We start from the raw sequence: 27,070 nt of genomic DNA, 5'->3' as shown, positions 1-27,070 counted from the left end.
TGAGGATCGAACCCGGGCCACATGCATGCCAGGCGAGCGCGCTACTGCTTGAGCCACATCCCCAGCCCAAGTTCATTTTTTTGATAGTAATGTTATAGACATTCAGTTAGATGAGAGTTACTGCTAATAGTAAATGTGCCAGAGTGAATGGGGTAGAAGAAATGTCAGTGATATAAAAGCAGAGTGGCATGAGTCTGTGTGACAGAAATATGCCTGTTGCGGGACATCAGGAAACAAACCTTAGTAATACTTGTACCAGGAAATGTGATATAGAAATGGGATTATGTGTGCCTAGACTTCATTTTGCCTGTGCCTACATCTGGTGAGTCTGGGACAACTAATTTTGAAGAGAATTGTCCAGAACAAGGGCCATTGTGATATTCAAACCCCTGCTTTCTCCCAAGACCATCTTTCATAAGAATGGAGAATCCATCTTCTTTCCCCACTTCTACAGCCAAGCTGGAAATGATCTAGGCACCTGAGGTTAGGTGTTTAGCTTAATTCATGCAGCTATTGCATTTTACTCCACAACAAAGATTTGTTTTAATAGTAACAAATTTTAAATTCTTTATTTGTTTAAACTTCCCCCACCAAAATCTTGAGTAAGAGTGATGTTTCTGGAAAGTACTTCATGCATTTCCCCTTTATTTTGTGTAGCTGAAGGCATTAGCTGCATGGTAAAAGTATTCCTGGGGGGTCCAGTGTGCCCAGTTTGTGAGGTGGTGAGTCACATTGTCTCTCCTTTGTAGATCCCAATGTCCTTGGAACAGGTGTTCCAACCTTCAGGGAGGGAGCAGCCTGATGAGGGTCTCTGGCTTTTTAATCATACTAATAAGCTGAGATAACAGGACCAAAAACCCGGTGCAGGGGCTCCCTGACTGGCTTTCCTCAGGCTTTTGTCCCCCGTTCCCTTGCACATGTTAAGCATAGAGATAGAGATATCTCCCAGACCTTGTGAGTGCAGAATTTTGGTGATTAACAAAGTGCCTCTTCAGGCCATCATGTAGTGACACTGCCTCCTCCCCTACAGTGCTGGAGCTGTTTTTGTCATTATTTGTGGTGCTGTTTCTCTGCTTTTTAAATTGTACTGTATTTTGCATTATAAAAAATGAAAGTCCTCAATAGCAAGAGAGAACTGCCTGTGGTTATGGCAAAGATAAAAATCAATAGGCGTATGATGTGATGCTTGCTTTTTCACTTCAGTTGGGCAATGGTGCTTTTATGAGAAAGAAGGGAGAAAAATGAAGTTCATATGTATATATATACAATGCCAAAATTACATTAAGGTTATTGTGTCTACCAAGGAAGTATACTCACTGGTAATAAGTATTGGCAATGACGATAGTATTAGTGGTACTATTAAGATGATTATGAATATATACTCTCAGAAAATAAACTGTATCCCAAAATAAACTGTACCCCCATTTCTCTTATGTGAATGTGTTGTTTGGCTATTTGGTGCTGGGGTTGGTTTTCACGTTGGTGGGGTGGAGACATTCCATATAGTGAGACAGATCCTGAGCCTGGGAAAGCAGGAGTTTCCTTTCTGCTCATACATTATCTTTGACACTGGACTGCCTTTTCTGGATCACAGGATCAGTAAACTCTGCTTAGGGCTGTGGGGAGGATCGAATGTACTAGATGGTGCCAAAGCAGGACCTATGGTGGTAGCAGTCTGATTACACATTTCAGGCCATGATGCCTCGTTGCTCTAGAGCATGTGCTGGAGTGTATAGTGTGCTGGATCTAAACACTTTTGCCTGAAAGGATTTGGGGTGGTTTAGCCATTTCAATATGGTTCTAAAAGGGTCAGGTGGATGCCTTCTAAGTATGGTCTCAAATACAAAATCAGAGGGAATCTCAGGTTCTTCTTGTGCCGGTTTTTGTTTGAGAGAATATTTGGGCTGTGTCACTGCCCTGAAGTTATGTGAATTAAAAGAAATTCTCTGCAACAAACTTGGAGCTCTAACGCATAGAAAACCTGAAATGTGGCACAATGACTAAAGTCAATAGCAATTTATCACATGTTTGAAATTTGCTGAGAGTAGATTTCATTACACATTTGTGGAATGTACTTTCCACAAAAAAAATGGATGTGTTAATTAGTTTTATTATGGCAATCATTTCACAGTGAAAAAAATATATAAAAACATCACATTCTGTACCCTAAATACATGCAACTTTTGTTTATCAATCATATTTTAATAAATATTAAAAATGAAGTTCCTGAGATATTCCTTTGTTCTAGAATTTCCTGATTAGGTGGGGCTGATTTATCACATTCACTATATGGTCAGTTTTTTTTTCTTTTCACTTCTCTCCCTATTTTAAAAAAACGTTACAGCAGTATTTTAATCTAGATGCTTGCTATATATTAAGTACATTTTATCAACTGAAATAGCACTAACAATAAAATCCTTGGTGATAGCATGTTGTTTTGCTTCTTCTTGCAGGGCGAAGAAGGCAGCATGAGCGACCCCTGAATGTGTATTTGGGCATATTTAGCCATTTGGTTTTGATTAGGAGAAAGAAGACGGCCATCCCTGTGTGAAAGGTAAAACAAAATTTGTATGCAGCTTTTTACTATTAGAATTTTCAAACATACTGAAGAGTTAAAAAAAATGTACAGTGAACTCCTATGTACCTATTACCCTTAGATTTAATAGCTATTAGGATTTTTGCTACCTTTTCTTTGTGTGTGTATGTGTATATTTTATACTTTTTTTTTTTGACTGAAATATGTGAAAGTAACTTACAGACATATGAATTTCTCCTAAATGTTTGGGGCCATAATTCCTAAAAATAATAATGTTCTCCCTTGAGAGATATTTTAGGATATTCATAAACTCTATGGTACAGAATTATTTAAATAGCTTCTAGTAAAGGGTCTAACTTTGAGCTATGTTTCCTTCATAGTTGATAAAAATAAAGTCAGACTAAAAAATTTAAAAAGATTTAATTAATGGACAGATAAAGCAATATGAATTTGTTTGATAAAAGAAACATGAACATGAAGGTGTGAAATTTTCCTGAGAGAGAAGGATTCCATACTTTTTTCATTCCCTGAAATCTGCCTATCCTGCCCCTATGGATAATGTTTTTTGGTTGCGTCAGAGGATTCGATCACTGCCTTTACCCCATTCTGATCAGCATTCTTAAGTACACCAGTCCCTGTGATCTAATGTGAACAAAGGTCTTAAATGATTTTTTTTTTAAATCTAAACTTGTAGGAGAATGTGGGAAAATTATGAGTGGTAATATGAAGTTGAGGTTTATATATTTAAACCAACATTAGAGAGTAAAATTAGAGCAAAATTAAAGAGAATAAAAATTCAAACATTAGAGAGAGTAAAAATGATTCCCAACCTGACTACCTGAATTGAAATTTTATATAGAATCTAAAAGATGTGTTCTGCAATGATTGCAGTTCCCGATCATTACACATTACAGCCGATTACATGACCAGTTAGCTGCTTCTTGCAGGGTGGCTGTTGACGGTTGTACATTCCAATCTCAGTGATAGTTTATTTATGATACCTCTCTCAAGTGTTCCCTGTGTGTTGAAACATTGTTTTGTTTCTTTCTATATTTTGAAGCATTTCTTTATAGACATTTATGAACTGAAGTTGCCCATTTAGGGCAACAGTGGCTTCTTCTACTGTCCTTTTCCAATTTGACTAAAAGGTTAGTGATGGGGCTGGGGACGTGGCTCAAGCAGTAGTGCGCTCGCCTGGCATGCGTGGGGTGCTGGGTTCGATCCTCAGCACCACATAAAAATAAAATAAAGATGTTGTGTCCACCGAAAAACTAAAAAATAAATATTAAAAAAATTCTCTCTCTTTTAAAAAAAAAAGGTTAGTGATATCAATAAAGGTTATTCAAAGGAAACATTCAGAAGGAGCTTGGAATGATCTAGGTTGCTTTCTCATTCTTTGGCCTCTATATGGTTATGCTTTGAAAAGATGAGTGAGCAGGGAAAATGATGGATGAAGGGAGGGTTTATAGAGTCCAATATTGCCTGGGTCATTTAGGTAGGGGATATTTAAAAAACAACAACAACCTTTTTTTGAAGTATAACATACCTACAGAAAGTACACACAAGTATGTAGCTCAGTCTCATTTTACAAATTGAACACACCTGTGTGACCAGACCAGAACCCAAGGTTAAGAACATTACCAATACAACATCATTGGTCCTCCTAGATACTACCCTGCTCCCTCCAAGGAAAACTACTGCTTTGACTTTGAGAGTGTACATTAGTTTTGCCTGGGTTTCTTTTGCCCACGTGTGTGTGTGTAAGTGTGTAAGTAATACATAATGCAAATTGTACTTTTTTGCATCTGTTTTTTTTTTTATTCAATAATGTGTTAAAGAGGTTACTCCCTATTGTTTCATATAGTTTTGATATAGTTTTGGATTGTTGTTTTTCATTGCTGTAGGGTTCTGTTGTAAGAGATTAGTATAGTTTATTTATTCTGGTAGATATCGGTAAGTATATGGGCACCCTCTACCAGAAATGGGGATTAAACAAGATTTTGTCCTCACTGTGGTTACAGTGGAGGTGATCTTAGGTTTCCAACCTCTGCCCAGCTTCTGCTGGATATGAAGGAAATGTTCTAACTTCTGATAAGAGAGCAAGACACATGTGCAAGAGACGTGTATGGTTTCTTCAGTCCTGTCATGATTTCTGCTGCTCTTGCTATGACTCACCATGTCCCTTTCACTTTATTCCCTGCAGGCACTAGTCTTCTGTATTCTTGTCTGCCATTCTTACTCTCTGTAGCTCTTCTGGGGAGACTGTGCCATCAAGGAATATTTAAAGCTCAATTTTACGTGTTAGAGGAGAGCAAAGAGTAGAAGGTTGTGGGCTTGCACTTGAGGAGCCCATGTTGTGGTTGTGGCTTCACAGTTATGGACGTGGGCCACACTCCTGGAAACCAGCTGTGCTGTAGAATTCAGGGATGTAAATGCACAGACTTACCTGGGACCTGTCTGGTAACAGGACTGAGATTAGTAGGGAGTGATGGTAGCTGTGGAATCTGGATATATATTCCCTGGCCAGATTTTGACCCAACAAAGCATGTTGGGCAGAATTTAGTGAGTTTACCAATTTCTTTCCCTTTTTAATTTTTTTATTCTAATTTGTTATATGTGACAGCAGAATGCATTACAATTCATATTACACTAATATAGAGCACAATTTTTCATATCTCTGGTTGTATACAAAGTATATTCTCAGGAGAGTTTAACAATTTCTAATCTTTAGGAAATAAAGCGTTATTATAGAAAGTGTTCCTCATGAGATTTGGATGTTTCTATGGTCAAATTCTGTTTTTGTAAATAAGGTCTTATTCAAATACAATTGTGCTCATTTGTTTACGTATTGTGCTAAACAGTAGAGTTGAATAGTTGCGAAAGAGACCAGGATTGAGTTGTTGGAACAGTGACCATATGGCCCACAAAGCCTAAAATATTTACCATCTGGCCCTTTACAAAAAACTTTGCCAGCTCCTGCTTTACTTCATAAAAGAAGAACTTAGTAATCATAACCTCTGTAGTCACGTAATAGATTGAGCCCATTAAATTTATGTTAATGTCTTTATTCATTCATTCATTTATCCTCTTATCTATCCATCCATTTATTCAACAGATATTTAGAGTGCCCATTAAATTTTAGGTGTAAAATGGTGATAACTAGATAAATTTCTTACCTTATGAAAATTATGTAAAAATTTTGACTTATGAATTTGAAGTTCCATTCTAGGATTGTGTTTTCTATTAATTGAAATGAAAGAATAATATGGAAATAGAAGTACCAGATCCTCAATTTTAAACTAATATGTCCATTGACTTCATTAGTTTTATAAATTTGATTAAACACTTATTCCCTATAATTTAATGGGTACTTCAGTGCTGAGTTACATAGTGTTACGTACATACCAACTACTACAGTTCTGAAGGTCCTGATTATTTACATGTGGTAACTCTGACCTGCCTGAGAGCAGCCTTGTATGAAGAAGGGCTGAAGAGCATTTGAAGTGCTTATCCAAAGCAGGCCAAATAGACCTCTAATTGTATGCTACTTTAATAATAAATAATAACCTCATCCGAAAGAACAGTAAACCAAGAAAATAAAGTTTGGAATGTACTGTAACAAATTTATCTCTATTGGAATGCTTATCTGTTTGTGTACTCAAGGTCATAAAAGATCATTTCTGCTTCAGAGAAGTCTATAGGAGGCATTGTAATGAACACAGAAAATACAGAAACATTTGTTACATTTTTCTAAGTAATGTGCTTTTTTTGGAGGGGGTTACTGAATTCAGGGGCACTCAACCACTGAGCCACATCCCCAGCACTAGTTTGTATTTTATTTAGAGACAGGGTCTCACTGAGTTGCTTACCACTTTGGTTTCCTCCTGCCTCAGCCTCCTGAGCCACTGGGATTACAGGGGTATGCCACCATGCCCTGCAGAAATGTGCTTTTAACATCTTTTTAACCCATTTAGCATTTTCATATGTGCTCATATATGTTCATGGGTGGACACTAAGCTTTGGGTGACTTGCCTGTTCTTCACCCCAAGATTGTCTTCAGACCAGCCCAAAGGAAATAGTCAAATCATACCAATGAGCCATCATAAGCCATGAAGGCTGCATGACCTTTTAGCTCAAGAGGTCTTATAGGAAATGAGGTTGGGCATTTATTTGGAAGTTGTAGTTGTAGTTGCAGTCACCTAGCTGTGTGTAATAATTCAAAGGTGTCAGACATCAAGTGGAATGCTTTTTGCCACCATTTGAGGCAGTGATCTGCATGGGGGTGCTTTCCTCTGAAGTCTCAGACTCCTGCAGGAACCACAGAGAGGGATTATTAGCTAGTGCAGGGAATCAATGATTCAGACTCCAAACTGGTTTGTTTTGTGGCTGAATTTTGATAAATGAAGTTTAGCTATAGTTGATTTGCTTGAGGAAGAAGAAATGATTTATATCTTCTATGGTTTGGATAAGGTTTGTTCCTGAAAGATTCATGTGACAGAAACTTGGTCCTTAGTGTGAAGGACAATGTTGGGACTTTTAAGAGATGGGGCCTGGTTAGGTCAGTTGGGGTGTCACCCTCGAAAAGAATTGATGCAGTTTTTGAGGGAACCTGGTTGGTTCCTTTGAGAATGGGTTGTTGTAAGGGAGCCTGGCACCTTTGCTGGATCCCTCTCCTGGATGCGCTCCTCATCTCTCTTGCATGTGCTCTTGCCGTTGTGATGCCATCTTCTATGAGGCCATTGCCACAGATGGGCAGATATCAGTTTCATGCTTTTGACCCTTCAGACTCTCTTTTTTCTTTACCAACCATCCAGTATCAGGTATTTTGTTATAGTAATGACAAATGGACTAATACAGTATCCGTTCACATCTTCTTGTATTTTATAAAATTCAATCCTATTTAAAATTTTTTTTTTCCTTTTTTTTGTTTGTTGTGCTGGAGATCAAACTCGGGTCCTTATACATGTTAGACAAGCACTTCACTGCAAACTACATCTCTAGCCCTTTTTGAGTAATTCTTCTTTATAATGGTTTAGGTTTAGAAAAGAGATAATAGGACTGGGGAGGTGGCTCAAGCGGTAGTGTTTTCGCCTGGCATGCGCGCCACCCTGGGTTCGATCTTCAGCACCACATACAAATAAAGATGTTGTGTCTGCCGAAAACTAAAAAATAAACATTAAATAAATATTAAAATATAAAAAATAAATATTAAAAAATTCTCTCTCTCTTAAAAAAAAAAAAAAAAGAAAAGAGATAATAATTGAAAAGACCCAAAGAAAATAAGTATTACAGTTACTTTACCAAGCTGGAAACTGCAAACTTTACCCTTTGGTTAAAAATAAAGTTTTCTGAAACAAATTTGATGACGAACCAGATCACTTGTCCTATGTTATTAGAAAGTGTGGATCTTCTGTTGTCCATAATATGCAGTTATCTTGCCAAGAACTTAGAAGTCTTGATTTGTCAAAGCCATCTGATTGAAATTTATCAGTCTTTCAAGTTTTATTTTCAGGAAGGGAAAAGTACTGAAGTACTGATACATTTAGCTTAATAGAAAAAAATATGTTTTAGAAAGAGATCAGGATGATTTGCTTGGTTGCAAGTGACAGAAAACTCAGTTCTTACCATCTTTAGTGAAAAAACTTGCCAGCATATTGAAAGTCTAGGGATGGAACCGCCTTCAGGTGGGGCTTGCCTGGGGCTCTAATTGATGTCATGAGAATCTGACTTAACTGTGTGTTCATGGGCTGCAAATGAAAACCTCCACCACATCAAGTGCTCATCCAAGATACCACATTCCTGGACATAATTTGCCATGCACCTAATGCTGGACCAGACGTTGTGCCTTTGGCTTGTTCTGATTTGGATTGCCTGGTTTATATTGTTTACCCTTAGAGCCTGAGGTCAGCAGGAGAGGAAGCCTGAGGTAAATCCAGGTAGTTAGCAGGAAGGCCAGTGGGTCCTGAAAGGTGAAATAGTAATTGTAACAGTTATCGTGAATGTATCTTTTTATGATTTGTAAAGCACTTTCAGATATCTTCTTTATTTAACCTGAAAGATTTATTAGGTAGGAAGAATAAAGAAATGATAAGGAACATGGATTCTGGAATCAGACTGGGTTCCACTATTAGTGGTATGAACTTTTGACTAATTGCTTAACCTTTCTGTGCCCCAGTTTCCTCAACTGTGCTATGGGGATAAACACATTTATCTTATAGGTTCTGGGAAAGATCAACTCAATGGACATTTGTAGGGCACTTCAGATGGCGCCTCATACATACTAATCTCACTCTCCCTTGTTATTGTGGTTGACCTTTAAAACAGCTTTGCCAGCAGAGGAGTGACTGTAATGACCTCTGCATTGACAGCTGGGTCATGTGGGGCTGTAAGGGTCAACACTGTTAGGTCCTGACTTCTGCCCTGACCCCACACTTGCCTCTGTGTTATGGCAGTAGGGCATGTGGGTTAATAATGTCAAGGAACCAGAGATGAAAAGACCCACAGAAAGTAGACCTGCTTCATAAAAGTACCTGAACACACCTACATTTTATCAGTAAGTTGATCTTTGGCTTCCCATGTGAAGAATGCCCCCTGGTATATTTAGGGAACATTATTAGGCCAAAATTCACACTGCCATTGTTCCACCCCGGTGGAAATATGCCCTGGTGGGATATTCAGGCATATCTTGGTTGGCACTCACTCACTTGGGAAGTGTTTGCTGGTTTAATCACATTCAGTATTCTGAGCTTTAAAAAACACAAAGATTTTTGTGGTGGGAGGTGATTTGAACCTGTCAGTGTGGTGAGAGGATGTAATCACTGACCCAGAAGTTTGTATTGTTGCGCAATTCTGTTTCCAAGGGCTTTAGCCAGTTCTGTCTAGAAGTAGATACTGCCATCCTTTTTAAAGTATTTTCCTACTGGATATGATGCTGTACTCCTGGAATCCCACTGACTTGGGAGGCTAAGGCAGGAGGATCACAAGTTTGAGTTTCAGTTGGATAACTTAGTGAGACTCTGTCTCAGGCTTGGGGAGTAGCTCAGTGGTAGAACTCTTCTGCATTGAATTCCTGGTACCCTCCCCCAAAAACCAACCCCCCATCCCCCCACCCCCACACACAAAAAAAGAAACAAAACAAAAAAGCTTAATGAAGGAGGCTTGGGACTCAGATGTTGATATGACCCAGACATCTAGGGAGGGTCATGTTGCTTTCTGAGGACTATGACTATAATTTCTTTGTATTTACTGTGGACTTAAGATATTGGTGGCTCGAAGTATCAGTGTGAGTAATCCATGATGCACCTCGGAAATATGCAGCTATAAAGCAAGGAAAAAATTAGCAGAAAACACAAATTTGGCTCTCCCTACTGTGCTTTTGAGGAAAAATGGGGCTATTCAGTATTCACAAAGCTTGCTTCTTGTCCAGACCCACCCGCTTCATGGCCTGACAAACTGCCCTGCAGATGCAGTTTTCTTCTCCAGTGTAACTGTGCTCGGGCTGTGGGAGCTGCTCAGATATTTCTTGAATGAATAAACCTATCTGAACTGTGTCTTTTCCTTCCTTTTCAGTTCCTTTTGACAAAGACTTGTTTACCACGTGGATGTCTGAGAATTTCAGCTAACTTTTGTCTGAACACACCACATTGTTTTTATTGACTCCTTAGATGAAGGTGGCAGTGTTTGATATTGATTGTAGCAGCTGGTTTTTACAATGATATTTACATTCCAAATAACAGCACCTACTCAGAGAGTGAAGGGATTAGCTACTAATTCTCTAGTAAGACCCTAAATTTGTCAAATGCAGGTGGGAATCATAACAGATTCTTAGATTTAATTCTGCTTACTTTGTTCTTAGCCCTTCTGGAGCCTTTTGTCTTGCTGAGTAGTCTGTGATTGAACATAAAGAGTTTCTTCATTGCCTTTAACCTGACCCCATTTTATCGTGGAGAAAACAGGGTCAACCTTATTTTCTGTAATGTCAGCAACAAGAGTAATGACGTTACTATTACTTATGTGATGGACACCAACTTCTGTTTTTTTTGTTGTTGTTGTTGTTGGTTATCCTATCTAATATTCTCAATAATTCTGTGGTCCTTATTCTACAGATGAGGAAATGGAGGCACGGCCAGAATGTGGCTAAGTAGTGACAGGTCTTAGCAGTGACATGCCCTGTACTGCCAACTGGGCAGAGCTTAGACTGGCTGAACACTAGAATCACCCTAGGTATTTAAAATCATTCCACATCCATTCATATGCCCCAATCCCCACCCTGTACATTTTTTACTTGGTCTAGGGTCTCAGGTAAAGTTCCTGTGCATTCAGGATTTAGAACCTTTGGACAGCCATGGTTTTGGAAATTTGGTCCCTGGAATGGTAGCATTGTATCAATTGGTAACTTGTTAAAAGAGAAAATTCTTAGGCTCTATCCAGATGGCCCAAGTTGAAACTGGGGGTGAAACTGAAAAACAACTTAAAGTTTACCATTAGTAGTCTTAAGTCTATTCACAGGATAGTGCAGCAGATCTTAGATATTTTTTATTTTGTAAATCTGAAACTCTAAACTCATTAAACAACTTCTCTGTCCTCCCTCCCCCTAACCTCTGGTGACCACCATTCTACTTTGTTTTCATGAATTCGACTACTTTAGATAATTCATCTAAATAGAAGATCATGTGATTTGTATGTACTCTCAAGTTTGAGAACCACCGGACTCTAAACTTGATTTTGCTCAATTCTCTCTAGATTCCTATCCACAGTATTAATATCAGCCATTGTAAGCCTCAGACTTAACCTTTGTGCATGCTGTGCTCTTTCTAGTCCTTTCTCTGCCCCATTGTTTTTCTATCTCATGTTGGTAGGTGGCTTAACTTCCCTGAGATGGTTTTCTCTTCTGTGTAAAGTGTATAACATGACTTGTAGAGTTGTGCTGAGTTTGAATGACTGGACATGTGGAAGTATTTTGTTAAATTGTCAGGTGGTGTAGCAGAGAACAATTTTAGGGGCAAGGATGTAGGTCAGTGATAGGATTCTTTTCTAGCATGCATAAGGATTTTAGTTAGCATTGTAGTACTGTGGCCAAAATACCTGACAAGGACAATTTTGAGGACTTAGAAGGGGAAAAGTTATTTGAGGCTCATGGTTTTGGAGGTATCAATCCATAGATGGCTTACTGTACTTTTTTGGTCCAAGGTAAAGCAGAGCATCATGGTGGAAGGGCATTGCAGAGGAAGGCTACTCATCTCATAACAGTGTCAGGAGGGGGGGGGAGGGGTTGCCTGGTAGAGGGAGAGAGAGAGGGAGAGAGAAAGACCACTAGGTTAGTCCATTTAAACTAGGATGGAGTGATCAGGTTACAACTCTCTCATAATCTAATCATCTCACCTCTGACTATTCCTGCACAAACAGGAATATTTGGGGGACATTTATTTCTAAAGCATAACATTGAGATCCTGGGTTTGATTTCCAAGCATTGAAAGAAAAAAAAAGTGTGGATTGCAATATTCGTTTCTTTTTAAAATTTAGATTTTTAAAAAAGGTTATGCAGTTCTACAGGGCTGCTTAGGAAAAATGTTATCTGTTTCTGCTGTTCACTAGTCCATTTCTTATCTAATGTTTACCTTATTGTGTAAATAGGTTGCACAGATGTGCTATATATCTTCACTGTCTTGCATACACATTTAGTTCTCCTTGGATTTAATAATTATTTTGTTTTAAAAAAAATAAGTTTTCCTTGCACGGATCACTAATTGAACCGCGAGCAGCCTTCCATGTGGATTTCCTCTCAGTGCCCCGACACACATAGATGTTTTTAGTTTCAATTTGGAGAATTCTCACCTAGAGCCTTGCTCTGTAGGCTTCCTGCGTGGCACATCTCAGGAATTGCCTTTTGGTACCATGCTGAGGATTTCTAAAAGAAATCTGCTATTGTATTGGCTTCCATCTTTCCCTCATCCCATATTCTCATTTTCTTGTTTTACTCACTTACTTTGACAGAGCACACCTTCTGAAACTTCCTAACAAATTGCAAATGGGAGCTAAGACTTTATAGTTGTTATATTACCCGAGAATGTCATCCGAGGTTGGAAATCATCAAGCTGTGGAATAATGACGGCACTGCACATTTTTTTACCTTTGTCCATCTAATGTCGACAGCGGCAAGGCCCAAGCCTACTGATTCTTGGTCCTTTATAGGTGTCTTCTTTTTCTTATCTTTTTCTGGGGTTCATAATTCTTTGTGTCATCAGTTCTAAAATTTCACAATAATATTCCTTGGTAAGGGTACACTTTCATTTCTTGTGCTGAGATCCAAATGGGTATTTTCAATCTGAAAACTCATCCTTAATTTTTAGAAAATTTCTGGAAGTACAGTATTTCATTATTCATTCCCTCCCTTTATTTTCTGGAATTCCTGTTAGGTGTTGAGTTATCCCATGACTAGACATCTTTCCTTTTGTTTTCCATCTCTCCTTATAAGCTACTTTCTTAGGGTATTTTTTGGAGTTTATCTTACAATCCTTCTATTAAGTTTTTCATGTTTGATACCATGTTTTTAATTTCTGACACTTTTCTGTTATTGTTTGTTGCCAGTATGGTTTCTTAGCTCGCTAAGCAGATTAATATTTTTCTTTTTGAAATTTTCTTTTCTGCATAGTTTCAATTTCTGTCAGATTGCTTCCACCCCTTATTTCTGTCTTTCATGCTAGACATTTTTCTTTCTGTGTCTGAAGATCCTGAAGTGTCTGTTCATGATGAAGAATGAGGCTTTACAAGCTGAAAGATTTGGCTTGTTTGGGTCTGTCATCAGTTGCCATCCTCTGTGTGAACGTTTTAATATCTGCTCCTGTTATCTTTGTCCTTGTGGGCTTATATGCCTTTAAAAAGAAATAACTGGGGGCTGGGGTTGTAGCTTAAAGGTAGAGTGCTTGCCTTGAATGTGTGAGGCACTGGGTTCAATCCTCAGCACCCATAAAAATAAATAAACAAAATAAAGGTATATAAAAAAGAAAATTGTTGCGTTGAGGTTTGAAGAGGAATTAAATGTGTGTTCATGGGACTTGCAGTTAATATGAGTCAATATGAAAGTCTAAAACAAACAAAACAGACCAACTGCAGACACACAGAATCCAGGTCAGGATTTGTAGCAGCAGCATTTGATCAGACACATACCTGCAGTGGTGAGCATTAGCTTGTGTTCTTTTATTTTAAGGCCTGATATATATTTAGATGGTCTCAGCAGAGATCTTGGCTTTCTTGTTAACTCTGCAGCAGCTGCCTCTTTTTCTCAGCTGAAGGTTTTTATTTCAGGTGCTAAAGTACCAATAAATTTATAAATAATAATTGGGCCTTGTGGTAGCAAATACTAAAAACAATCCTTATTGATGTTTCTAAAAGGTATTTTCTGACAGTTAAGCATATAATCCTTAGATTAAAATGCAGCTGACACATTAAGCCTTCTTACATAAAAAGCCAAACAATAGGCTTTAATGCCGTTTGTCCTTGACCACCCACAAAAGGTCATTCCTGCAAGCCAAAGAGATTGGACATAAGCAAGGCATAGGCAGTGGGGCTGAATTTGTGAGTTTGATCCTTAGTAAATGCTTTAACAAAGCAATGAAACTCAGACCAGCAGAGAGTAGGTAAAAAAACTATTATTAGCTTTAATTCTGATAGCAGGTCACTGGAAAAATTAAGCAGCTTTAGGAGGGCAGAGTGATTCTTTTTAGTGTAGGCTTACTGACCTTGGATTATTTCATGATCTGCCCCTTGTAGTGCTCAGTTCCGTTGCTTCCCATTCTCACTGAATGTTGGAAGATCCTCTCTCAAATATCCACGATTCCTTCCATCTCACCAGAGCGCAGCCTGTCGGAGGAATGCTTTAGCCACTGAGTAGTAACCAAGATGGTTGTTCCTGGCCTTGGCATTGATTAGATAAAAGAAGTCCTGTTCAACCCCTTGCAGCTCTGCACAGGATCGGCTCTTTAATAGCTCTGACTTTACCACCTGGAAAGGAAAACCTCTGTTTTTATGCTGATGGCCATGGAAGCTGGCCCAAGGTGCTTCTTGAACACAGGGATTGCAGGGCTCTATGCGGAGAAACTTCTTTCCACTTAAACACATTGGCCTATTCTGACTCTGAACCTTGGTGGAAATCAGACTCACAGGTTTCCTACTTTTAGGAAGTCACTTACTCTTGTTTATTGAAGCCATCAACCATCTAGCTATAGTTTAGTTATTGTCTTGAGGTTGAATTATAATTGAGAGGAAGCACAATGCTACAAAAATGCCTGGTTGTAAAGTTATGAATTGCTGCATGTTAAGAAAGGGACCTATTTTTGTTTGTTTAATTAGCAACTAGCTCCTCCTTTTGTTTGTACTTCTTCAGTCTCTTCCCCATGCACTCCAAACCTGTCTCCTTGTTCTTTTTTGAGGTGAGGGGAGGAGGGAGGTGTGTTGGGGATCAAACCCAGGGCCTCATGCATGCAAGACAGGCATTCTACCACTGAGCTATATCTCCAGCCTCATGTCTCCTTGCTTCCTTAGATGGTAGTGCCCTGAACTGCAGGAGCTGTGTCCTTTCCTTAGCAGACATGGGCTAGGGTTTTTATTGCTAAGAGGGAACCCTGCAGATGATGATAGGTTAGCTGACCAATGCTCAGCTTGGGTTTTCTGCATTTTGTCATCCCTGTTGATTATCACAGTTGCTGCCTGAACCACACTTCCACTTTGAAAACTGGAGCCCAAGCATGAGCACAGTATCTCCTTGGTTCCCCTCAGTTTAACTGAAGCAGCCAGAGTCTTTGAGAAGACTCTTTTAAATTCTGAGAACCAGCAAAGGAAAAGTACTATTTGCAGAAGCCACCAGTTTCTGATCTTGTTAGAACTAGTTCACTCCCATAGCTTGTCTCAGCTCTGTGCAGTCTATGGATTCCTGGGTAGAGGAGCCAGAGAAGAACCAAACACTCAGAGTTTCCAAGTGGGTTCAGATTATATGCCCCAGGACAACAATGGTATAAAATTCTGTTGCCAACATGGTGTTGGGACTTGGTGTACGATAATTATTCTTTAGTGAATTTATGTTAGCAGAAGCTTATCGTTTATATACATGATAGTGAAAAGGGCTGATGTCAGAAATGCTGTCAAGAAATGAAGTGTTCAATTTGTGGTATAGATGAACTTGTGATTCAAAAAAATGTGAACTCTTATGAGACAGATAACAGAGTTGTCATTTGAGATTGTCATGAATAAGGCCCCTCATCTGGTTGAGAATTTACCCACTCAGTTTCTGTATGGGAAAAATTGTTCTTCAGCAGTGTGAATGAAATATTCTATCTATTGTAGAACTCCTTCAGCTTCTGGAGGGGGATGAGAAGAAAGAGTGGCATTTATGGAATTTGGCCATTCTGCCAAAAGGGGTGTGCAGTTCCAGCTGCAGCTGGGGTGGCGGGTGGGCGCACAGCAGGGATAAAGGTGACTCTGTAGAGGCTCTGAGGTCATCGCACTTGGTGAGAGGTTTCAGAGGTTGCTGGCATTTCACAGGAGACCCCCCGCAGGTCGTGCCTTGTGTGGGGACCACAGTTACAATACCCTGGGGAGATTTCCTGTTGGTCCATGATGCAGGTCATCGTATTTAAAGAAGTTGGGTCTCACCTCCAAGCTGAGCTCATCACCCACCTTCACAGGGGGCATCTCTTGGAGCAGAAGCAGGGACTGGATGAGCGTTAGTTAGATGGTTGGTGCAGTTTTTGTCTTTCACTTGGCTTTTGTTGGGAAAGGGAAGGAGAAAGTTACACTTCACTAACGTGGAAAGGGAGTTCCAGAAGGAAAGGCAGGGGTAAGCCAGGCCTGTGAAGGTGGTGCTCCGCGGGATGCAGACTGGGGCTGGGGCCCTGGAATAGAACAGCTCTGGGAGGACCAGAAACATGCGATGAACAGTTATACTAATGTGCTTTAGATTTCTTTTGATTTTCTGTTCAACTTAGGAGGGATTTCAGATGTTTTTTGTTTATACTTAGGCCATAGCTTTCTTGTCCTCCCGTCCCAAACCTTACTGAGTTTAATTTGTGTACAAAAACACACAAAATCACTGCCGGCAATTTGTTGACTTTGGACACATGTATACACTTGTGTTAGTATCATCACCACAACCCAGGTAATCCACCACCGTAAAATGTTTCCTTGTGTCCATCTGCCAACCCCCTTTTTTGGGCAAGATGGGGACTGAGAACACTAACCATGAAGTTAGTGTTTAAATTTTAGGTGCACAATACCATGTTGTTGACTCTAGGCCCTGTTGTACAGCAGGTGTGTAGAGACTACTCATTTGTTTCAGTGTCCCTTGGTGCAGCTCTCCATATCACCTTCCTCTCATCTCTGGGTTGCCACCACACCATTGTTTACTTCTACAAGTTTGACTATTTTTAGTGCCTCATAAGAACGATCGTGTAGTATTTGTCCCTCTGTGACTTTTTTCACTTAGCATAATGTTTCTTAGGTCCATTCATGTTGTCATAAGTGGTAGGATTTTCTTTTTTAGGGCCGAATAATGTTCCAAAGTATGTATATATCACATTTTCGTTATTCATTGTTGGTAGGCATTTGGGTTCTTTTTGTATCTTGGCTGTTGTGAACAGTGCTGTTGTAAACACGGAATGCAGCTATGTCTTTGAGATACTTTCAGTTCTTCTGGAGAGATCTATACCCAGAAGTGAGATTGCTATGTTATCATACGCTGGTTATGGTTTTAATTTTTGGGGAACCGCTGTACTGCTTTCCAGATCCATCAGCAGTGAACAAGGGCTACGCCTTCCCCAGAACCCCACAAACACTTGTTATATTTTGTCATTTTAATGATAGTAATTCTAACAGATGTGAAGTGATTTTTCTTGGTTTTATTTTTCATTTCCCTGATATTAAGCATTTTTTTTCATATACCTATTGTTCATTTGTAGGTCTTTTTTGGAGAGATGTCTGTTTTAAAATATTTTTATTTATTTATAATATTTATAAATAAATAAATATTTATTTATTTATAATATGTTTTATTTATTTTTGATACTGAGCTTTAGAAGTTCTCTATGTATTCTGGATATTAACTTCTTATCTCTTACATGGGATGTAAAGATTTTCTCTTATTTTTTTAGGAGTACTCTGTTGATTGTTTGCTGTGTAAAAGCTGTTTTCTTTTCTTTCTTTCTTTCTTTTTCTTTTTTCTTTCCTTTTTTTTTTTTTTTTTTTTTTTTTTTAGTACTGAAAATGAACCAGGGGGAACTCTATCACTGAGTTCAGCCCTTTTTATTTTTTGTTTTGTGACAGGGTCTTGCTAAGTTGCTCAGGCTGTCCTTGAACTTGTGATCCATCTGAGTTGCTGGGCTAAGAGGTGTGCCCAGCTTGTTGCGCAGAAGTTTTTTAATTTGATGGAGTCCCGCCTGTGTAAGCTTTTCTTGCCTGTGCTTTTGATGTCATACCCCGGTAATCATAATCAAATCCAAGGTCAAGAGCATTTCCCCTATTTTTTTCCCCCTAGGAACTGTAGGTTTCAGATCTTGTGTTCAAATCTCTAACTCACTTTAAGAAAATGTTTGGGTATGGCGTAAGATGCGAGTCCAATTTTGTTCTTTGAGATGTGGATGTTCAGTTTTCCCAGAACCACTTTTTGAAGAGACTGACTTCTCTCCCTTTTGTATTCTTGGCACCCTTGTTAAAAATCAGCTGCCTGTGTGTGTGGGTTTGTTTCCTGGGCTCTCTGTTTTGCTCAGTTGCTCTATATGTCTGTGTTTATGCCTGTACTATACTGTTTTGATTTTTGTAGTTTTGTAGTATATTCTGAAATCAGTAAATGTGATGCTTCCAGCTTTGTTCTTTGTTTTTCTTGATCAAAATTGCTTTCACTATGTGGAGTCTTTTGTGGTTTTATATTGATTTTAGGATTTTTTTTTTCCTATTGCTATGAAAAATATCTTTGGGATTTTGGTAGGGATTGCATTGAGTCTATATTGCTTGGGGTAGAATGGACATTTAAACAATATCAATTCCTCTAATCCATTAGTGGGGTGTCTTTTTTAATATTTATTTTTTAGCTGTAGTTGGACACAATACCTTTATTTCACTTATTTATTTTTATGTGGTGCTGAGGATCGAACGAAGGGTCTTGCATGTGCGAAGCGAGCTCTTTACCACTGAGCCACAACCCTGGTCCTTAGTGGGGTGTCTTTATTTGTGTCTTTGATTTTTTTTTCAACAATGTTTTTAGTTTTCTGGGTCTAAGACTCATTCCTTGGTTAAGTTCTTCCCTTTCTTCTTCCCACCCTTTCTTCCTTCCTTCCTTCTTTCCCTGGGATTGAACCAAGAGGCACTGTACCATTGAGCTATATCCCTAACATTTTAGTTTTTCATTTTAACAAAGGATCTTACTCTGTTGCTGAGGCTGGCTTCAATTGTAATCCTCCTGCCTCAACCTCCTGAGTTTCTGGGATTACAGACGTGTACCACCATGCCTGGCTGGATAGGTTTATTTCTGTGTATTTCATTGTTTGGTGCTATTGTAAATGGGATTGTTTTCTTAATTTTCTTTTTGGATCATTTCCTGTTGGTTTACAGAAACACAACTTATTTTTTGTGATGTTAATTTTTTGTGTCCTGAAGCTTTAATCCATTTGCTTATTACTTCTACAGTTTTTTGGTGGAATCTTCAACATTTTCTACATGTAAGCAGATGAGTTTTCTTCTTTCTTTCCAGTTTGGATGGCTTTTATTTCCTCTCCTTTCTACCTGTGTAGGCTAGGACTTCTTGTAGTGTACTGACTTGAAGTGGTGCATACGGGCGTTTTTACCCATTCTGGATCTTAGAGAAGCTTTCCGGTGTTCCCATTGAGAGTGAGGTTATTTGTGGGCTTTTTGATCATGGCTGACACTGTGTTGAGGTAAGTTCCTTTTGTACTTAATTTGTTGACTATTTTCATCATAAAAGGGTGTTGAAGTTTGTCAGGTGCCCTTTCTGTGTTCATTGAGATGATCATGTGATTTGGGTCCAAGCTTTCCAGTAGAAGGTGTTCCCTGGGACCCCCAACATGGTGCCACCAGCCACTGTGATGACAGGCAGAGTTCGCAGAGGAGAGCTAGCCTGGTCTGGGTCTTCTGGAGGGTTCTGTCTTAGTGTTGAAAACCCTGGTCTGTGTTCTGTTTTAAATAATGGAGATGGGTCCTAGTTTTATTTTACTATTACATATAATAACAGTAAAAGAGAGTGAAAGTATAGGGCAAGAAACAACCAACCAGGCTTCTTTGCAGTACTGTGTTTCCTATTAATTATGGCAAAGTGTAGAGTCCTAGTTTCAATAGTAGAAACTGTTCCTCAAACATACTATCATTCAGAACCTTTTCTTTAGACATAATTGAGTAGCATCTGGAGGGAGGCGCCCTTCCCAAGCCTGAAGAGACCTTTTGAACACTTCATACCCATGTGACAGGGCCAATGCTGTCATTTCACCAGCAGGGAATTGGGAGTTTCATACTGTTGACAATGAGAATGTTGAGGAACAAACCACAGATGAGCCCCCTTTGCCTCCAGCGCTGCATAGACTTGGACTCAAGTTGTTTGGGAAACCTGTGGTGGGTGGGTGAGTTATCTTGCATACTGTAGCAATCTAGTATCCTTTCTTATAAAGTTATTCCTTGGTGGTGGTCTCCGGAACTCCTTCATTTTTCCCAGGAAAAGCATCCCAAGCTTTGGAGGTCTTTGCCCTGAAACCTGAATTGAACAGGGGTGGTAGTGTGATCGGTTGGCTAGGGAATTCTTAATTCTCTTCTAGTTGAAGAGTGACTTGGTATATAAAAGCACAGACAGACAGATCTGGGTGCAAATTGAAGCTTCTTGACTGTGACTACAGATAAGTTACTGACCTTCTTAACTCATCTGCAGAGTGAGTTATTTTAAGGATTAAAAGACACTGCATGTGTGTGTTTATTTACTTGTAAGACTTTATGTAAATATGGGGCTTATATACATATATATACCTGTAGGTTTTTATGTCTGTTATGTATGTACATATATGCATGCACATACACTATATATATGTGTATGTGTGTGTGTGTATATATATATATATATATATATATATATATATATATATATATATATATAATGTAGCAGTTAGTACAGGGTTGCACACATGGTAGTGCTAAATAGCAGATGTTATTATCTTTCTCTTGTATATTATGTTATGATTATGCCCAGGTTCTGGGATGTGCTGGGTACTGGTGCTGCTCTCCTTGTGCCACCCTCCCTTATACCATAGTGCTCCTTGCAGGGAAGTGGAAAAGCTGCCAGGCTGTTTGAATTGCATCCAGGTTTCAATTGCTTCTCTTAGTTCTTTTGGCTTTTAAGCCTTTGGCTTTACTTAAGGTCCACTGTGTTCTCCTAAAATCTTACCTATTAAAATTGCTTCTGACTTGTTCATAATGGTTTTCTGGGACAGGGACTGTGATGTGCCTGGCATTGGCAAAGTTGTTTTATCAAGACACATGTCTTAATATTTTTACTTTTTCAGGTTTACTTTCCCTCATGGACACTAAGGGAGAAAGTATTTGTAAAACAAACTGAATTTATTAGGCAGCCATTGGTTTTTCTTTTTGTTAGTAACTTGACCACAGCATTGGTCCACAAGGGACAACTGGTTTTTGATGTTAGACTTAGTTAAAATCTGGCCAGTGGCAAATACTGTCAGCTGTCTTGGCACTGGTTTGTCCAGAAGGATCACAGGTAGAATCAGTTTCTCCTGCCCTTCATTTAAAATAGCATAGAATCGAAGGACTCTACTACGAGGAGCTTAACTTGGAACCATGAACTCGGAGCAGTAGCATGCAGAACCTTGATTGTGTTTCTCCTTTCCTCACTGGGTCTTTATTTTCACTTTTTAAAAGAATTCCATGTGTAGCTGGGCACAGTGGTGCATGCCTGTAATCGTAGCTCCTTAGGAGGTGAAGGCAGGAGGATTGCAAGTTTGAGGCCATCCTGGGCAATTTAGTGAGACCATGTCTCAAAATTAAAAGAGGCCTGGTACGTACTTTAGCGTCAGAGCATTTGCCTTCCATGTGTGAAACCCTGGGTTCACTCCCCAGTACTGCCAAAACAAAGGCCCACAGGGATTATTTTTCAAGATTATTAAAAAAAGTGTCCAGAATAGTTGAAGTCCACAAAGAATGTTCATTTTCTTTGAAACATTGACAATGTAAGGATAGACCTGAGGCTTAAAATAGATATATTGGAAAAGGGTTTCTGCTGTGCTAAGTGATTTGACATAATTGAGCCCCAGTCCTTTACTACCTTCAGTATTGCGGGACCAAGACTGTGAGATGTTTGTTTTGTGAATTTTTTTTGCAAGTGAGGAAAGCTAATGAGGCTAATATTTTTCTTGTTCTAGAGCTTCCCCCTGGGAGTAAGAACCCAGGAATCCTAGAAGAGCTTTTCATTAGCTTTCATGGCCTCTTTTCCCTGGAGAGCCCACACTTAGCAGTGCTTTGTTGATGAAACTTGTTTTAATAAATGTAACCATGTATTCCTAGAAGGTCAGCAGGCAGCCAGGCAGCCTTGAAAAAGAGCCAGGCAGAAGATGAAGCACCGTTGCTGCCACCGTGGCACACTGGGTGCTGGACTCCACTTTGGGGCCCTTAGGAAGCAACATGAAGAGTCTGGGAGGGGAAGCCACCAGTCCAGGGTGCATAGGAGTGGCCGAAGCACTGATTCCATGCTTTTTATGAGCATATACTGTTGATTCCCTCCCTGGTAGAAAAAAAACCTTCTACTGGCTCTGAATCTGTGTTCTCTGTGTTATATCAGGGCTCCTCAATTCATCCTTACTGTTCATTCCTTTTGAAAAAACAAACTTCAGTGCATACCATTTACTGTGTCTGCAGGAGACCCAGCCAGCACTTAAAGCCCTCACCTCTTTTGGACAAAGAAACACCACCTCAGTGTGTAGCCTGTTCACTCTTATTCATGTCGGGGAAAAGTGATTGCAGGAGTATAAACATGTGTTTGTAAGTGCTATTAAAATTTTTTTTTAGTGGGGTTTTAGGAAGTCAAACTTAATGGGAGTGATGGGGATTACCATGGTGTGGTCTCCATACAGTAAAGGAAGGCAGTTCACACAGCTGGAGGAACTGGAGGGCAGATAGCAAGGGATCCCACCCGCTCCCTTTGGCTGGGAAATAAAGTTATTCTGTGTTTTTGGGTGTTTATTCCTTCTCTCCCTCCTTTCTTCCTTCAAGCATCCATGCAGTTACCAAGCATCAGTAAGTGGCACCTCTCTTCAAGCTCTGTTCAGTGCTATGTAAGAACAAAAAGAGTGAGAACATTTATTTGCTATCTTTGGATAGGAGGAAAAGAAAATTTGAAAAGAATAAGCATATACGCATGTAACTAAAATTGGGACGTTTGTATATTTGAGAAATGTGATGGTCAAGGCCAATGTGTTTGAAAAACTTTGAGATTCTTATCCCACCTGTTTTGTTTTGTTTTGTTTTCCCCTTAGTGAACTGTACATTGTCCTCAAACTCCTTCCTGCAACTGAAAGGTGATGATATGAATAAAGTGAGGAAGCATAATAACATTTTTTTCAGATCTTAAAAACATTTAAATAAGAAAAGTAGTGATTACTTTGTTTACGTAGTGATTTGGAAATTTATTATTTCTGGAAAGTCCAGGGAACATTTAATTGAAGTAGGAAAGGATATTTTCTCCAATTTTTCCCTGTGAAAAGGAAATGTTGAAGCATTTGAAATATGTGTGTATCTTTGTATATTTTCTTCAGTCCACTTTATTATGTATCTTAGACAAGAATCCCAACGGAAATGTCTCTCAGGGCCAGCTGGGTCATGTGAATTGGCGAAGTGGGTTGGATGTTAGATAAGCGGAGGTTGGGCACTGTGACGCACTAGGGAGCCCCTTGCCCCTTGTAATAGGAGCAGCTGCTGCTTGGAACCTTTTCCTGGTTGCCAGGTGGCAGCCCAGGTGGAGGTGTGAGTGAGGGGAGATCTTCCAACTTTCATGGAATTCCAGATTTTTAAGTAAGTGATTTAAATCTTTAACACTGACGCTGTATGGGACAGAGAAACCTTGTTTGTGCTGTGCATTTCACTCATGGGTCACCATTTAGAACCTTTTGTTTTATACCACTAGAATGTATTAATATGATTTGGAGTACTCACAAAATTATTACAGTTTTTTATTTAAAAATAAAAATTTCTAAACATTAATTACAAATTTTTCAGTTGCATTTGGATTGACATTTCCCCATTTGTTGTGAGTTTAGCTATAAATATATACCACAGAGACGTGGCCCTTTAATAAACATTTGTTAAACTGTATTTGATGCTAAGGGGTTTAATAATCCATAGTATTCCAGTGTATAAGAATCATAGAGAAATTTGAACACAGAAGCTGTTGACAGAATAAAACAAAGAAAAACAATATGTTTTCTGGTTGTAGAGTCGTCCACTGTGTCAAGTAAATAGAGAAAGCATCTGCTTTCAAAGACAAAGGAACTAACTGCAGGGTTAAGGTGAAAACAGAGAGAAGTAGGCTCTGTGAATACTATTTTTGTAGTAAGAATCTTTGCTCAGTCTCATTTTCTAAGCTATCATTTTTCTAGCTTGACTTCTTTTTACGTTTTATTTTTGTCAACCTCTTGCACTTCTGAGAGCCAAAGGTTGACAAAAATTTCCCACCCTGTCCATGTGTTCTTGGTTGCAGATAAGAATATAGGCAGAAAAGGCATTCATTGCAGGAATATCCAGCAGTTACCAAAGGAGCCTAGGTTGCCAGAACCTTTGCAAAAATCATACCACAGGAAAACTGAGCCACCACTGTGCCCTGGACACCCCTGATGGCACTGTCAGATGCTGCATGTATAGTTTTTCTCATGCCACGCCAGTGCCTTCTCTGTCTTGTCTCTTTGTGTTGCTTACTTCAGACTCGGAGTCCTGGGAGGGAGCATGTGATTGTCGTGGGCACACACCGGCTGGCAGGGATAGAAGGAATGGGCTTGTCAGCATCTCTGAATGAACCACTCCCACTAGTGGGAGGCCATTCTCTCACTAGTGATCATCTCTAACACAGGTGACTCAGATGCTGGACCCCATTCTGTTAAATTTTAAATCACTCCTCAAGTAAGAGAATGGAGACGTTCAAAGCCCATTAGAGGCAAAGAAGTCAGAGGCTGTGCCATTCCCAAGACCTGATGGAGTTGGAATTTTAATTCCCTAATGCCTGGCTCCCAAATCTATGCCCTTACCCATTTCTTATGCAGCTGATTCTTCCTTGTAACATGAATGGCAGCATCACAAATCCTTTTCCTGACCTGATGGTTGCTGCTTACTTTCTATTCCAAGAGATGTTCCAACTCAGTGCTGCCCTGACGTGCATTACATTGTCATCTGCCTTGCACAGCAGGAAATTCCTCAGGGTCAATACAGATGGTTTTGACACAGTGGTTCTGTGTCAGCACCTTTTGACAGCATAGTTTTTGGAAATGACTTCTTTCAGGGTCCATCCTCTGAATACTTAGTGTGTGCCTGCTAGGTGCTGGGTACTATGTTCTCAAGGCAGTTTCTGCCCCTTCAGTACTTACTTAGAGAGAAGGAAAGAATAGGTAACATATATATGCAACTTGTTTATTCAGTAAAAAACTGATAAATGAAAAGTTTTGGAGGGTAAAAGATTGTTTAAGTCCATGGCGGAAAAGAAGGAAATAACTTATGCTAACCCTTTCCCCAACTTGCATATTACTATGATAAGGGTGGAAAAGGGATTGTCAGGAAGGGGGCAAAAAAGTGTAGCCTGCTAAGCATGAGGAGAGGCCCAGAGGCACTAAGGACTAGTCCAACCTACATGAACCTAGCTTTTTAAAATACTCTGCTTATTTGCCCTTGTCTCATTCTCAGCCACTTTATGACATTTTTTTTTACAATGGGTAAAACATTATTTTATTGCAATCAATTAACATTCAGTAATTCTAATTCTCATATGTTCTCTCTTGCTATGAAGTGCCATGTTGGCTACTTTACATTTGAGTTGTAGAATTTGGAGAGTTCTCTAAACAAATGACTCTGCTATGAGATAGGTCACTTCCAGTGGGTACATTGCTGAGTTCTGATTGTTCCATGTGTTTTTGGTCTGGTTGGCCCAGTGGCCATCAGGGACATGTTATCCCCAGTGTAAAAGCTAGTGTACTGGTCTCATGATGAAATCTTATTGCAAGTACCTTTTATAAATGTTGTACTTTTATTATAAAACAATGGGTTGGGGTTGTGGCTTAGTGGTGGAGTGCTCGCCTGTTATGTGTGAGACAACAGGTTCGATCATTAGCACCCATAAAAATAAACAGATAAAATAAAGTCATTGTGTCCATCTACAACTAAAGAAAAAAAAGTGTATAAAACAAAAGCTCATGATCACAAAGTGAAAATAAGTTACTAACACCCGGGCTGAGACAGACATTTGCCCCTACTAGAAGGGCTTGCTTGTCTAAAAACTCCCCATCCCCACTCTTCCCAATCATGACCTGCCCCCCAAAGGTAAGCACAGTCCTAACTTGTACAAGTCCCTTCCTTCAGCATGTCTTTTCTATCTCAAATCCTTTCTACCTGTGTGTCAGATATATTGGATTCAGGAAAGCCAGTGTTCTGACATATGGTCTCCTGAGTTTTAGTTGTGGTTAAAATTCCTGTTTAGGTGGCTGGAACAGGAACATGTTTGGGTGCAAGGCTATTGAGTCTGTATTTTAACATCATGTTGGATGACCTGTTATTGGGTTTGGCCCTAGGTCCTTCAGTTCCTGAGTGTTGCCTGCTTTTCTTTCAGGTTGAGACCCTTTAGCCTCCTATAGTACTTCCCCTGGCAGGTTCTGGTGTGAGGACTGGCATGGGAGCCCTGGGAGCAGGCAACCAGACTGCCTGTGTCACTTGAGACAGGTTGTCAGTAACTTCATTCCAAAGCAGACACAAGTGTAATAAGAAACTCCGGGCCTGTGGATTCCTGTAACTTAAACCCTAGTCACTGTTGGACTGATTGCATAGGAAATAGGTTCCATAAGAAGAGTAATTCACATGGTTTTCAGTATCATAGGGTTGTAGAGAGGTTCATTTTTCACTATGGTGTAATACACCCGTTTAACTGAAGTAGCAGCAACTCATCAACATTGTTTGATTTCAGTAACCGCAAAACTGCTTGCCCTGTGTGCACAGAATGCCTTTCCTGTACAATGTGATCTCAGAGTATTGCAAGTCCATGCTTCTGTCTGGATAGAAAATGAAGGGTTCAAAGGCAGTGAAAATCAGGGGCTGACCGCAAAGCCCAGGTGGCCCACCATCTACAACTACATGTTCTAGGTGCTCCGGTGCCTAACAGAAAGTCAGCCCCTGGGAGCTGCTTACTAGTTTATGAGGGGAATGATTGCTCTGCGGCTCTCAAAGCAGACGATTGATGCTGGGAATGAGTTGCTAGGTTGCCAGGAACTTCACTCCTAAGGTTTTCTTTTT

At 39.5% G+C, this 27,070-nt stretch overlaps 1 protein-coding gene across 1 annotated transcript in view; it reads left to right on the top strand.

Annotated features, from left to right (window-relative positions):
* Positions 1-27,070, top strand: part of Sgms1 (sphingomyelin synthase 1) — a 281,398-nt gene that overhangs the window by 34,103 nt on the left and 220,225 nt on the right. The window contains exon 2 of the mRNA XM_076834575.1: positions 2,454-2,554. The gene's annotated coding sequence lies outside the window, so the exon portion shown is untranslated. The remainder of the gene's footprint in view (positions 1-2,453; positions 2,555-27,070) is intronic.

The sequence above is a fragment of the Callospermophilus lateralis genome, chromosome 15 (genome assembly GCF_048772815.1).
Source record: "Callospermophilus lateralis isolate mCalLat2 chromosome 15, mCalLat2.hap1, whole genome shotgun sequence".
In the NCBI taxonomy this organism is placed as follows: Eukaryota; Metazoa; Chordata; class Mammalia; order Rodentia; family Sciuridae; genus Callospermophilus; species Callospermophilus lateralis.
This window is presented reverse-complemented; position numbering and strand designations above follow the sequence as displayed.